This window comes from Macaca fascicularis, chromosome 5 (assembly GCF_037993035.2).
Source record: "Macaca fascicularis isolate 582-1 chromosome 5, T2T-MFA8v1.1".
Taxonomy (NCBI): domain Eukaryota; kingdom Metazoa; phylum Chordata; class Mammalia; order Primates; family Cercopithecidae; genus Macaca; species Macaca fascicularis.
Window position 1 is genome coordinate 117,521,958 of NC_088379.1, and position 15,675 is coordinate 117,537,632.

At 39.7% G+C, this 15,675-nt stretch overlaps 1 long non-coding RNA gene and 1 pseudogene across 1 annotated transcript in view; both read right to left on the bottom strand.

Annotated features, from left to right (window-relative positions):
* The window catches only part of LOC135970811 (uncharacterized), a 199,289-nt gene that overhangs the window by 155,422 nt on the left and 28,192 nt on the right, over nucleotides 1-15,675 (bottom strand). The gene's annotated exons all lie outside the window — the stretch shown is intronic.
* On the bottom strand, nucleotides 12,445-14,571 carry LOC102130630 (eukaryotic translation initiation factor 2 subunit 3 pseudogene; annotated as a pseudogene).

A 15,675-nucleotide genomic window follows, 5' to 3' on the forward strand; every position in this document is an offset into this window, starting at 1 on the left:
ACATATCTCATCTTAGACATCCATTCTGTAACCTGTCCTGCTGACATTCCTGTGTTGACAGAGCATCAACCCATTGAGGAAATTAAATTACCCATCCGTGGACAAGCATCTCTGCCTGAAACTCTGGAAGCCAAATCACGGAACACCAAGAATCATTTCACATGCCTTCTATGACATACAAAATCAAGCATTTATTTCCACTGTTATTATGATGGAGAAGTGCCCATCACCTAGTCAATGACAGTTAGGTGAAATTAAACTATAGTCTTTTGTGACATGTGACATGTTTTTGAATGAAAGGAAAATCATATCATAAGCCTGTTTCTCAGCTGTGACATTCTAGGTTCCGGTACGCCTCAAGTTAGAAAATATGCCTTTCCCTTCACAAAAAGAAATGCCACATACCACAAAGGTGGTGGCCCCTGTGGGCTTGCTTACTCATGGTAATTCTGAATCAGTAACAACAAAGGGAAGAATTACCTGTTCTAAAGTCATATTTTATTAAAATATATCTTTGCTTTTATTTATCTAATAGCAACTTATTCCATGCTGGAATAATTTAAAACAACTGTTATTCCTTCAACTACTTTATCGTATTTTCTTTTCGCCATACTGTTTTCCATAATGGTTGAACTAGTTTACAATCCCACCAACAGTGGAAAAGTGTTCCTATTTCTCCACATCCTCTCCAGCACCTGTTGTTTCCTGACTTTTTAATGATCGCCATTCTAACTGGTGTGAGATGGTATCTCATTGTGGTTTTGATTTGCATTTCTCTGATGGCCAGTGATGATGAGCATTTTTTCATGTGTCTGTTGGCTGTATGAATGTCTTCTTTTGAGAAATGTCTGTTCATATCCTTTGCCCACTTTTTGATGGGTTTGTTTGTTTTTTTCTTGTAAATTTGTTTGAGTTCTTTGTAGGTTCTGGATATTAGCCCTTTGTCAGATGAGTAGATTGCAAAAATTTTCTCCCATTCTGTAGGTTGCCTGTTCACTCTGATGGTAGTTTCTTTTGCTGTGCAGAAGCTCTTTAGTTTAATTAGATCCCATTTGTCAATTTTGGCTTTTGCTGTTGTTGCTTTTGGTGTTTTAGACATGAAGTCTTTGCCCATGCCTATGTCCTGAATGGTACTACCTAGGTTTTCCTCTAGGATTTTTATGGTATTAGGTCTAACATTTAAGTCTCTAATCCATCTTGAATTAATTTTCGTATAAGGAGTAAGGAAAGGATCCAGTTTCAGCTTTCTACTTATGGCTAGCCAATTTTCCCAGCACCATTTACTAAATAGGGAATCCTTTCCCCATTTCTTGTTTCTCTCAGGTTTGTCAAAGATCAGATGGCTGTAGATGTGTGGTATTATTTCTGAGGACTCTTCTGTTCCATTGGTCTATATCTCTGTTTTGGTACCAGTACCATGCTGTTTTGGTTACTGTAGCCTTGTAGTATAGTTTGAAGTCAGGTAGAGTGATGCCTCCAGCTTTGTTCTTTTGACTTAGGATTGTCTTGGAGATGCAGGCTCTTTTTTGGTTCCATATGAACTTTAAAGCAGTTTTTTCCAATTCTGTGAAGAAACTCATTGGTAGCTTGATGGGGATGGCATTGAATCTATAAATTACCTTGGGCAGTATGGCCATTTTCACGATATTGATTCTTCCTATCCATGAGCATGGTATGTTCTTCCATTTGTTTGTGTCCTCTTTTATTTCACTGAGCAGTGGTTTGTAGTTCTCCTTGAAGAGGTCCTTTATATCCCTTGTAAGTTGGATTCCTAGGTGTTTTATTCTCTTTGAAGCAATTGTGAATGGAAGTTCATTCCTGATTTGGCTCTCTGTTTGTCTGTTACTGGTGTATATAAGAATGCTTGTGATTTTTGCACATTAATTTTGTATCCTGAGACTTTGCTGAAGTTGATTATCAGCTTAAGGAGATTTTGGGCTGAGAAAATGGGGTTTTCTAAATATACAATCATGTCATCTGCAAACAGGGACAATTTGACTTCTTCTTTTCCTAACTGAATACCCTTGATTTCTTTCTCTTGCCTGATTGCCCTAGCCAGAACTTCCAACACTATGTTGAATAGGAGTGGTGAGAGAGGGCATCCCTGTCTTGTGCCAGTTTTCAAAGGGAATTTTTCCAGTTTTTGCCCATTCAGTATGATATTGGCTGTGGGTTTGTCATAAATAGCTCTTATTATTTTGAGGTACGTTCCATCAATACCGAATTTATTGAGCGTTTTTAGCATGAAGGGCTGTTGAATTTTGTCAAAAGCCTTTTCTGCATCTATTGAGATAATCATGTGGTTCTTGTCTTTGGTTCTGTTTATATGCTGGATTATGTTTATTGATTTGCGAATGTTGAACCAGCCTTGCATCCCCGGGATGAAGCCCACTTGATTATGGTGGATAAGCTTTTTGATGTGTTGCTGAATCCGGTTTGCCAGTATTTTATTGAGGATTTTTGCATCGATGTTCATCAGGGATATTGGTCTAAAATTCTCTTTTTTTGTTGTGTCTCTGCCAGGCTTTGGTATCAGGATGATGTTGGCCTCATAAAATGAGTTAGGGAGGATTCCCTCTTTTTCTATTGATTGGAATAGTTTCAGAAGGAATGGTACCAACTCCTCCTTGTACCTCTGGTAGAATTCAGCTGTGAATCCATCTGGTCCTGGACTTTTTTTGGTTGGTAGGCTATTAATTATTGCCTCAATTTCAGAGCCTGCTATTGGTCTATTCAGGGATTCAACTTCTTCCTGGTTTAGTCTTGGAAGAGTGTAAGTGTCCAGGAAATTATCCATTTCTTCTAGATTTTCCAGTTTATTTGCGTAGAGGTGTTTATAGTATTCTCTGATGGTAGTTTGTATTTCTGTGGGGTCGGTGGTGATATCCCCTTTATCATTTTTTATTGCATCTATTTGATTCTTCTCTCTTTTCTTCTTTATTAGTCTTGCTAGTGGTCTGTCAATTTTGTTGATCTTTTCAAAAAACCAACTCCTGGATTCATTGATTCTTTGGAGGGTTTTTTGTGTCTCTATCTCCTTCAGTTCTGCTCTGATCTTAGTTATTTCTTGCCTTCTGCTAGCTTTCGAATGTGTTTGCTCTTGCTTCTCTAGTTCTTTTAATTGCGATGTTAGAGTGTCAATTTTAGATCTTTCCTGCTTTCTCTTGTGGGCATTTAGTGCTATAAATTTCCCTCTACACACTGCTTTAAATGTGTCCCAGAGATTCTGGTATGTTGTATCTTTGTTCTCATTGGTTTCAAAGAACATCTTTATTTCTGCCTTCATTTCGTTATGTACCCAGTAGTCATTCAGGAGCAGGTTGTTCAGTTTCCATGTAGTTGAGTGGTTTTGATTGAGTTTCTTAGTCCTGAGTTCTAGTTTGATTGCACTGTGGTCTGAGAGACAGTTTGTTATAATTTCTGTTCTTGTACATTTGCTGAGGAGTGCTTTACTTCCAATTATGTGGTCAATTTTGGAGTAAGTACGATGTGGTGCTGAGAAGAATGTATATTCTGTTGATTTGGGGTGGAGAGTTCTATAGATGTCTATTAGGTCTGCTTGCTGCAGAGCTGAGTTCAATTCCTGGATATCCTTGTTAACTTTCTGTCTCGTTGATCTGTCTAATGTTGACAGTGGAGTGTTGAAGTCTCCCATTATTATTGTATGGGAGTCTAAGTCTCTTTGTAAGTCTCTAAGGACTTGCTTTATGAATCTGGGTGCTCCTGTATTGGGTGCATATATATTTAGGATAGTTAGCTCTTCCTTTTGAATTGATCCTGTTACCATTATGTAATGGCCTTCTTTGTCTCTTTTGATCTTTGATGGTTTAAAGTCTGTTTTATCAGAGACTAGTATTGCAACCCCTGCTTTTTTTTGTTCTCCATTTGCTTGGTAAATCTTCCTCCATCCCTTTATTTTAAGCCTATGTATGTCTCTGCGTGTGAGATGGGTCTCCTGAATACAGCAAACTGATGGGTCTTGACTCTTTATCCAGTTTGCCAGTCTGTGTCTTTTAATTGGAGGACTTAGTCCATTTACATTTAAGGTTAATATTGTTATGTGTGAACTTGATCCTGCCATTATGATATTAACTGGTTATTTTGCTCGTTAGTTGATGCAGTTTCTTCCTAGCATCGATGGTCTTTACATTTTGGCATGTTTTTGCAATGGCTGGTACCGGTTGTTCCTTTCCATGTTTAGTGCTTCCTTCAGGGTCTCTTGTAAGGCAGGCCTAGTGGTGACAAAATCTCTAAGCATTTGCTTATCTGTAAAGGATTTTATTTCTCCTTCACTTATGAAACTTAGTTTGGCTGGATATGAAATTCTGGGTTGAAAATTCTTTTCTTTAAGAATGTTGAATATTGGCCCCCACTCTCTTCTGGCTTGTAGAGTTTCTGCCGAGAGATCTGCTGTTAGTCTGATGGGCTTCCCTTTGTGGGTAACCCGACCTTTCTCTCTGGCTGCCCTTAAGATTTTTTCCTTCATTTCAACTTTGGTGAATCTGGCAATTATGTGTCTTGGAGTTGCTCTTCTCGAGGAGTATCTTTGTGGCGTTCTCTGTATTTCCTGGATTTGAATGTTGGCCTGCCCTACTAGGTTGGGGAAGTTCTCCTGGATGATATCCTGAAGAGTGTTTTCCAACTTGGTTCCATTTTCCCCCTCACTTTCAGGCACCCCAATCAGACGTAGATTTGGTCTTTTTACATAATCCCATACTTCTTGCAGGCTTTGTTCATTTCTTTTTCTTCTTTGTTCTTTTGGTTTCTCTTCTCGCTTCATTTCATTCATTTGATCCTCAATCACTGATACTCTTTCTTCCAGTTGATCGAGTCGGTTACTGAAGCTTGTGCATTTGTCACGTATTTCTCGTGTCATGGTTTTCATCTCTTTCATTTCGTTTATGACCTTCTCTGCATTAATTACTCTAGCCATCAATTCTTCCACTTTTTTTTCAAGATTTTTAGTTTCTTTGCGCTGGGTACGTAATTCCTCCTTTAGCTCTGAGAAATTTGATGGACTGAAGCCTTCTTCTCTCATCTCGTCAAAGTCATTCTCCGTCCAGCTTTGATCCGTTGCTGGCGATGAGCTGCGCTCCTTTGCGGGGGGAGATGCGCTCTTATCTTTTGAATTTCCAGCTTTTCTGCCCTGCTTTTTCCCCATCTTTGTGGTTTTATCTGCCTCTGGTCTTTGATGATGGTGATGTACTGATGGGGTTTTGGTGTAGGTGTCCTTCCTGTTTGATAGTTTTCCTTCTAACAGTCAGGACCCTCAGCTGTAGGTCTGTTGGAGATTGCTTGAGGTCCACTCCAGACCCTGTTTGCCTGGGTATCAGCAGCAGAGGCTGCAGAAGATAGAATATTTCTGAACAGCGAGTGTACCTGTCTGATTCTTGCTTTGGAAGCTTCCTCTCAGGGGTGTACTCCTCTCTGTGAGGTGTGGGGTGTCAGACTGCCCCTAGTGGGGGATGTCTCCCAGTTAGGCTACTCAGGGGTCAGGGACCCACTTGAGCAGGGAGTCTGTCCCTTCTCAGATCTCAACCTCCGTGTTGGGAGATCCACTGCTCTCTTCAAAGCTGTCAGACAGAGTCGTTTGCGTCTGCAGAGGTGTCTGCTGCTCTTTTTTTTTTTTTTTTTTTTTTTTTTTTGGTTGTTGTTGTTTAGCTGTGCCCTGTCCCCAGAGGTGGAGTCTACAGAGACAGGCAGGTTTCCTTGAGCTGCTGTGAGCTCCACCCAGTTCGAGCTTCCCAGCAGCTTTGTTTACCTACTTAAGCCTCAGCAATGGCGGGCGCCCCTCCCCCAGCCTGGCTACTGCCTTGCTGGTAGATCACAGACTGCTGTGCTAGCAATGAGGGAGGCTCCGTGGGTGTGGGACCCTCCCGGCCAGGTGTGGGATATGATCTCCTGGTGTGCCTGTTTGCTTAAAGCCCAGTATTGGGGTGGGAGTTACCCGATTTTCCAGGTGTTGTGTGTCTCAGTTCCCCTGGCTAGGAAAAGGGATTCCCTTCCCCCTTGCGCTTCCCAGGTGAGGCAATGCCTCGCCCTGCTTCAGCTCTCGCTGCTCGGGCTGCAGGAGCTGACCAGCACCGATCGTCCGGCACTCCCCAGTGAGATGAACCCAGTACCTCAGTTGAAAATGCAGAAATCACTGGTCTTCTGTGTCGCTCGCGCTGGGAGTTGGAGACTCTTTCTACTTTCTTTAAGATCATTATTTTAAAATCAGATTTTATTCTGACAGAGGGAAGTGCAGCGCAAAATAAGTATCCCACTTTCTTCCTAATTTCTTCTCCAGAAAACTACTAATTTGACCTTCCAAGATGTCACCATTGCCCTGCGGAAAGACAAAAATGGCCTTGGAGCTATTGCCAAGTGTTGAAATACCTGAACTCAGACTTCAGATGAAGGCAGTGATGACACCTACCCCAACGTAGCCTGAGAAGGCATCTCTGGGAAGAAGTGGCTTAACTTAGCCAAAAGCATCCATTTGTTTATGTCTACCTCAAGGAAGCATGGAAATAAATTGAAGGGACTAGTGGATATATAGTGCAACATAAGTTTATTTGCCTAAGGCAAGACAGAGAGCTTTGGACAATTTCCTCAAAGGAGCTGTTACTTTGAAAAGCTTGAGAACCCACAGGTAAGGAGGATTCCTTTGTAAGCAGATCAGAGGGAAAAAAATTTTTAAAGCCCTAAGGTTTTCAGCAACGGAGACAGAGAGAAAATATTTGAGAATGGTCCCAAGGGCCAAAGACAGCAAGAGAGGGGTTTCTATACATTATATAACTGGAAATTGCTGCTCATATCCATGGCCAGTGAGTGCAACCAAGCAAGGGACGGGACCTAGAAGAGGAACAACCAAGGGGAGTTGCCTCTCTTGATAGTGGCTGCCATTGAAGTTTAGATAGTGTCAGCTCAGGAAAGAAATTTCTTTTCATGGACAACTCTGGCCCTTTCTGCTTTCTCCGGTAGGGAAACTGAATTATGCTTATCTTTCCATGCACCTAGAGCCCCTCTCCAGCCTGAATAATTTTGTCATTCTTCTTACTGAGGAGAAAATTGGTCTACCGGGGAAAAAACAAAACACAACTAGTTAAATTTGTATTGCAGAACTCAAACCAGTTACTGAGACTCAAAAGGCTAAAGTAGCATTCAGATTCCTGGCTTAGAGAGAGTTTACCTTATCAAGTGAGTTATGTGAAGTAGCAGTTATAATAATAATAAAAAACAATGATAGTAGATAAGATTCATTGAACATTTGCTATATATCAGCCACCATGTTAGTTAGGGTTCTATATTTAGGTTTTTTTCATGTAAACATTTCAAAAATCTTATGAGAAATTGTTTATATACAGTATAAAGAAGGATGGAGAATTGAGGTGAGGAAAATGCAAGATGACAGAATTTGCCATTGTTTTCTTGTGTTATAAGTTAGTATTTGAACTTGCAAAGGTAGGTTGAACTCACAGCAACCTACCTTTTCTCACATCTGTCTGTGTCATTTAAATCTTTGCTTCCTTTGTAAGGATCAGAAACCTAACTCAAAATAGGCTAAGGAGAAAGGACATTTTCGGAGCTCATATAACCAAACCACAGGTAGCAACAGGACACCAGATCTCCATGCCTTATCTCTATTTCTCTTTGCATGCATTACTCTCTTTCTCACATATACTCTCTTTCTCACATATGTACTCTCTTTCTCACATATTTCCCACTTGGCTGGGAAAATAGCCATTGACAATTCCACATTTACCTCTTCCCAGGTTCATGACTCCAGAGGGAAGAGATGCCTGGGGAAGAACCCAGCGTGAAGAAACACAGGGAGGAATCCCTGACCCCTTGGGTCCCCTGTCGCTACCCTGAACTAATCATTGTATCCTGAATGTTCAGACCTGAATTATGTGCCCACCTCTGTGGCCAAAAAGTTAAGGCCCTGTAATTGGCCGCCCCATCAGAATCACAGGAACGTAGGGAGAAAGGAGTAGCTCTTTCAAGAAGAGGTGGGAGGCCCCGAGTAAAAATGCAGGGCAGACAAAAATAGCAGATGCCGACTATACTTGTGATGTATGCACAAATCACCAGAAGAGCTTGCTAAAATGCAGAGTTTGATTCAAAAAGCCTTAGGCAGGGCCTGAGGTTCTATATTTCTAACAAGATCCCAGGTGATGTCACTGACCATACTCTGGGCAGCAAGGCGCTAGCCTTCTTCCACGCATTGCCCAGGTCATCTAACACGGCAGATGCTCTAAAAGCTCGGGGCTCCCCAGCAGGTACAAATGCAATCTCACATGCTTGTCTGAGTGTTGTGCCTTTTCAGGACCAGCTGTGCTCCCGTCACAACACTGAAATAGAAGAGGTGTTACACGTCAGGATTGAGACATATGGGCAGACCTCTGTGATAAAAACACTTTACAATTTCATATCACCTTTCATTCCAGAGTGTTTAGAGGCTGTATACATTCAGCACCACAGAAAGATGATAGAGGAAGCAGACTCCATGGGGTGAAGGAGGTGGCAAGAGATGAAGTGGGGGTGGGGGAATCTGTAAGTCAAACATAGTGGGACATTTCTCTGTAAAAGTCAACACAACACCAAAAATTTAAAAGAGAAAAAAAAAAGAAAATGAAGATCTAGGAAAATGAAGATCTTTAAGGTTTATGTTGAAACAGCAGTAGTACATAAGTTAATGTTCAGGATCATTTTCACGGAGTCATCTTAATCTAGGCAACTCCATAAGTAGCCTAGATATGTCGGTACTCTGTGAGCACAGATGGAAAAAAGGGAAATCAGACATGAGCTAAACAAGAAGATTAAAAATATTATCAGAAAATCTATAAGGTCTGAGTCTAGCAACCCCATACTATATATACTTATATAAGGTATATCAGTTTTCTTAATTAAATGATTAAGTCTTAAAATCTTGAAGGGCAGTTTTCCATTACATGTTCTCTGGCATGGGAAGTAGCCTTTTGTTTCAGAGCGTTGAGTAAAAGAAAGGACTTTCCTAAATGCTACAAAATGCGAACACGTAACTTAACCGTGATACTCCTGATAGTGATAGGGGTAGTTAATATTTGTCCTGGAAAAAAAAAAAAAAGTCACTTTATGACAGAAGTTGAAAATGGAAACTAACTTTTAATGACTCCCGGAGTGTTTGCCTGTAAAAAGAAATCCACTTTCAAGCACTGCTGTTTCCCATTTGTTATCAAGGACTCCTGAGGGTTTTCCAGTGACTTGGAAGGAGTTCTATTTTCACTTCTTCTGACTCCTGTGACTATGTCTAACAGCTGATAAATGAAGACCCACAAGCTCCCACAGGATGGTTTCAAAGGGAATGTGCTCCAGGCAGTATGTAGCCACCTGCCAGGGAAGCACATATCAGATTAAAATGGCAAGGAGAGAAATCTTTTCGCTGTTTCACATTTCCTGGTATTTCCAGTGAATTCATTATATTAATCTACTTTGTGAAATATTTAGTACCTCTGCTTATTTATGAACATCCACAAAATCTTTAAGATAACAAGAAAAAAGAGAACAAGGATTCTTAGACCAGAAATGGGTCTTTCGTTCTTTTCTGTTCACCGTTTGCCTTCCCTTGTTTCTTCTCCCACTCAAGCTTAAGACAAGGTGGTGAAGCCTTCCCCAACAAGCAGATAACAGTAATCACTCCATCAGGAGAATGGAATTTTAAATCGCAGCATTATTGTTTTTCCAGAGAGAAAATCATGCTACTTCTAGAGCTCAGAAAGGGATTTTCCAGTACAGACATTTTCTTTATAACAGAAACTCCTCATTTTTATTAGGAAATACATTAAAATGACTTATTACTGTTGTGCCCTCACAAAGTAATTTTGGGCTCCTGGCAGAGTCCTGGTCAAAAGCCTATTTTTATAAACCATGGGAAGTGGCTGATGCAGCTGGTTATCTCTTAGGATTCTGTCAGTTCCACAACGAGAAATGGTGCTGCCATGCTCACTCCAAAGGAAGCTGGTGGTGAAGTGTGGGTTTCAGATAAGGATTTACACTGAGAGGCCAGCTCTAGAAACTACGCAAAAGATAATAGATAGGAGACAGGCAAGGAGAAAGTTACAGTCATAAAATTAGAGTTATTACAAACAGGCAAATAAATGAATACGTTCCATTCTGGTTTGCTTTTACATTTGGCAATAGCACAAAAACAAAACTGAATATATATCTTGTGAATTAAAGTAATCTACTATGCCAGCTTGAAAGGGAAAGTTACCAATTAAATGGCATATTTTAGATATCTAATCATCTTTGCTTGATTCAGCTTTTGCCTTATTAACCGATGGTCCATTTGCTTCTCAAAAACTTTAGGGTAGTTCAACATTCAACTAACGTCAACCACATCCATATGAGTTGAGCATTTACTCTATTCAGGCACAGTTCTAAGAATTGGGCATTTGTGGTAGTCAAGACAAGCATGTGTAGCAGTGTACACAGTCTAGCAGTGTAGTCTAGTTAGCAAGGAAAATGGAATGGTTCGTATGTGGGTGATTGAAACCAGAACAGTGCTACTAAGAGCACTGTGACCACTGAATCATCAGCTACATTGTAGAAACTCACTTATTAAGTGTAAGTGTTATCCTTAATATAAAGGGTGCCACATCACCTTTAGATTCTACAAAGTCTCTGTCTGCTAAGTCCACACTCATCAAAGACACTTTAGCATGGATACCAAAATATTTCCAGAACAGTTTCAGTCGAATTCAATTTAAGTCCATAAGCATCCATTGAGTGTCTCTGAAGTGTAAAGCACATTGTTTGGTCTTTACACCCACTCTTAGGTTGTCTATAATGGCATTCAGGAGATATTCACATAAAGAACAGGAATAGAAAGCAGAATGTAGTAGACATTCCGTAAGAGAGGTTTAAATTTAAGGTCTAGGTATACTTGGGAAGTAAACGTTAACTTTAGCTCAGATGACTAGGGAAGATCTCTATAGATAAAGTTTCAAGAACACCATGAAGGCTGAGAGGATCTCATGAGATTGGTTGGGTGAAGGCAGAAGAATGCAAAGGTTAAGAATTGGCAGTGCAAAGTGATCGTCAGAATTCTAACACCGTCTCATTAGTTGTATGACTTATGCCAGTTTCTCATTTGTAAATGACAGTTAGAAAGATTAAATCATAGGCTTGTTGTTGGGATTAAAGACAATGATTCATGTAAAGTGTGTTACACAGTGCCTTTTATATAAGTACACAGTAAATATTAGTCTCTATTATTGTTACAGAATAAGCATGGAGGAATGAAAGCAGACAAGTACAGGGCATGCAAGAGGAATAGCTGATGAAGTCCATGAAGACCTCATTGAAAAAGGGAGCTAGATGACAGATTATCGAGGGCCTCAAAATAAGAAAAAGTAATATGGCCTTCATTGTACAAAAAAATAGGAAACCACTCAAGGTTTGGAGTAAGAAAGTAAGTTACATAACTAAATCATAATTAAATGGTATTTGACTCTTACCAATTTTAAGACAATATTTCTGAAGTCTTTTTAAGATGCATGCTGGTAACACTGTTCACAATAGCAAAGGCATGGAATCAACCTAAATGCCCATCAATGGCAGATCAGATTTTTTAAATGTGGTATATATACACCATGAAATATTATTCAGACACAAAAAAAAAAATAAGAGCATGTCTTTTGCAGGAATGTGGATGGAGCTGGAGGCTATCATCCTTAGCAAACTAACACAGGAACAAAAAACCAAATATCACATGTTCTCACCTTTAAGTGGGAGCTGAATGATAAGAACTTACGAGCACAAAGAAGGAAACAACAGAGACTGGGGTGCGCTTGAGGTGGGAGGGTGGGAGGATGAAGACAAACAGAAAAGACAACTATTGGGTACTGAGCTTAATACTTGGGTGATGTAATAATATGTAAAACAAACTCCCATGACACACGTTTCCCTATGTAACAAACCTTCACATGTATACCCAAACCTAAAATAAAATTTTTTAAAAAGATACATGGCTGTAAAATGATCATGACTTTAAGTACTACTAATAAGAATATCTACTATTCACCAAGTACTTACTACAGATAGCATTGTGCTAGGTGCTCCACATATTTTAAAATTTAATCGTTACCAAAAAAATCTGTATAAGCAAACTGATATTTTTAAAAAATTAGAAAACTGAGGCTCAGAGAGGTTAAGAAGAGCCAACATGACATCCCTAAAGGAAAAATACTACTGAATGATGATTCCTTCGGGAAACCTAATAGTTCAGTTCTGGTTTGTTCTGTCCTGATATTTACCACACTACATTGCATTCAATTCTTAATTGTCTGTTATCCCCACTCGAGTGAAATCTTCTTGCATCAGGACCTATATTATTCAGCATTATGATCATTGTGTTCTAGACAATCAAGCCACATTGTGAGTGAATGCATACATAAATACTGTAATTTTATGGCAGCATTTTCTTTTTTTTTTTTTTTTGAAAAAGAAAAAAAAACTTTATTTCAAGCAGGTTCAGTGATATATGTGTGTACTACAGCAAAGGCTGGTTGTGGCAAAGTTTCATTTCAAACTGTATGATGTGGGCTGGGCAAGGTGGCTCACGCCTGTAACCGCAGCACTTTGTGAGGCCGAGGTGGGCTGATCACCCTGAGGTCAGGAGAGACTGGCCTGGCCAACATGCCGAAACCCCGTCTCTACTAATAATACAAAAATTAGCTAGGTGTGGTGGCGTGCACCTGTAATCTCAGCTCCTCGGGAGGCTGAGGCAGGAGAATCGCTTGAACCCGGGAGGTGGAGGTTGCGGATCACGCCACTGCACTCCAGCCTGGGTGACAGAGCCAGACTCAAAAACAAAAGAAAATAAAACAAACAAAAAAACCAAAACTGCATGATGTATAATTTTGACATTATGTGGGAATGCTTGACTTCTGCCAAAATGTAGATTCAATCCAATATTATGCCAATTTTTATATTCACTGTAGTCCCTAAATTTTCATAACCCAAAAAAAAAGAGAATAACCTTACAGTTACCTACTAAGGTAACGAACTGTGAAATCAATTCCCCAATATTGCTTTGAAAATAAACCCCTTGGTTGTTAAGAGAAATTCCAACTTCCAACTCCATCTGAATGTATTATTTAACCGGTATTCTTCAGTCATCATCTACTGTTGGCTTGATTGTCACTCCTCTTCTTATCTGACCCCAACCAATTAAACGCCAGTGTTTTTCAACTCTTCGGCTAAGGGCAATTTTTTCTCCTACCTCTGTGCACACTGGATTGGTCAAAACAATTTTACCCAAATCGGCCTTGACAGCACTAACTCTCCCTCCTGTCGACAGGGATCCTATGTTCACCATGAGCACTTCATTCTTAGACAGCTTTTGAACCTTTGCTGCTTTCTTGTCTCCTTCAGTGCGTACACCTAGAAGCCGTCTAAGCAGGAAATAGGAAATTTCCAATTCTGTGAATATCTCAGGTAAAGCTCCGACTGCACCAAGTACTTGTCCCACCATTCTGTCAGCCCCGCACAAAGTGGGGTCAATTTTTGTTCCAACTCCAATAAGACCGCCTGGAGCAGCATATTGCAGATCATTATGCTCTGCAAAAAGTGATACAATTTTGGAAAAGATTGGTTTACACATGAGTTTTCCTTCACTATCTTTGGAAACAATACCAGGTCTTACTTCTATCTCCTGGCCCACCTTTAATACTCCTTTTAGGATACTACCACCAGCTACACCTCCCTTAAGGTCATCAACTTCACAGCCAGGTTTGTTGACATCAAAAGATCTAATAACAATAAGCCAGGGCTCTGAAGTAAAGTCTCTTGGGGGTACTGGAATTTTCTTTACTATGTACTCACAAACAACTTCAATATCGTATTTCAGCTGAGCTGAAATTGGAATAATGGGAGCTCCCTCTGCTACTGTACCTTGGACAAAAGCAAGGATCTGCTCGTATTGTTCTTTAGCCTGACTTTCTTTTACCAAATCAATTTTATTTTGTAGAATCAAAATATGCTTCAGTTTCATGATCTCTATAGCAGCCAGGTGTTCAGACGTCTGAGGCTGAGGACAAGATTCATTACCAGCTATCAACAGAAGAGCTGCATCCATCACTGCTGCACCATTCAGCATAGTAGCCATCAAAATATCATGGCCAGGACAGTCAACAAAGGAAACATGTCTGACTAATTTGAAGTTCCCTTTGGTCCCTGCAATGTCTGTAGGAAACTCATCAGGTGTACTGCTCCCACAAGATCTATAACATTCTGGCCGAGGGCAACTTGGGTCATCAAGTTTATAAATCTTAGCATTAGCATATCCAAGCTTGATTGTAATATTTCTTTCTAGTTCATTTTTGAACCTGACGGTGTGAACTCCAGAAATACCTTTGACAACTGTGGATTTCCCATGAGCTACATGACCAATTGTACCTATATTAATTGTGGCTTGCCTGCTGATAACTTCGTGTGAAAGTGGCGTCAACTTGGTAACATCCAACGTGGTGAGATCCTGACGCGAAAGATGCGGCTGCCCCAGAGTCACTCCAGCTTCTCCGCCCGCCATGTTGCCAGAAGAGCTATGGCAGCATTTTCATTGTATAGCATATCTATGAGCTTTATCTGGCCCGCTGCAAGCCTATTAGTGTTGATACTAGAATATGTGCATGTCAAGTTTATATTTTCACTTTTTAAATCTTTATAATACAGTTAGAATAGGTTTAAAATTTTTTCTGGTCCAATTAATGTATTTTGCCCCTAAAATGTAAAAATAAGTATTTAATTCATATAGCTTATATTTGTGTCATCAGAAAAATCATCCTTTTTAAAAAATAATTTTCATTTTCTGGACAAAGGAAGTTTCAAATATCTACTCTTTGAGTAATCTTTTCCACGAAGAGGTAAAAAGTCATTTCGTAAAGCTGGATTATATTTAGAGTCCTCTAGAGTCAATTTGACCCAGATTCAGCCTAGCAAGAAAAAAAAAGGTGATATACGAAACAAAAAAAAGATTGAAACATGAAAGAAAATTAATAACTCTGTATTAAAATGGGCAATCAATAAGGCTAAGAAGAATACAAGCCCTTCAGATCATTGTAGTATGTGGTTTTGTCTGGCTGACTGATGTTGATTCTCTGGCTCCAGACTAAGATGACATGGACAGAAGTTCTATTGTCATTTGGTTAATACATTGAAACTAGTGCTATCTGTTAAACATTACTATGGATAATTTTACATAGCTTGAAATTTAAAAGAGGAACGCCTATAAGGCAATTTTATTTTATCCAGAAGATTCACAACAGAAATAGCCTTTTTTCTTTTTTGGTTCAGCACACACAATGTGAGACTTAGGATGGTTCATCATAAAGAGTAGTTCATAATAAAGAGTGAATAAATTTATTACATCTAGGACTTTAAAATTACCAGGAATAATGCAAATAGATGACAACACAAGTGTAAAATATACATATATATATATGTATCTGTATTGGATGATTACCAAAGATTATAATTTCTGCATTTTGATTTCTATATCTCCCATATTTTCTACAGTTGTCTGATTCCATTATGATGTTGGACTGCTGTCGGCTTTCAAGTGCCCCCACCACCCTTTCCCTTTACCTGGGCAAGCTGATAAGAAAACTTGGGTGATCCCTCCTTTGTTGCCAATAGGGAGTGTGAACT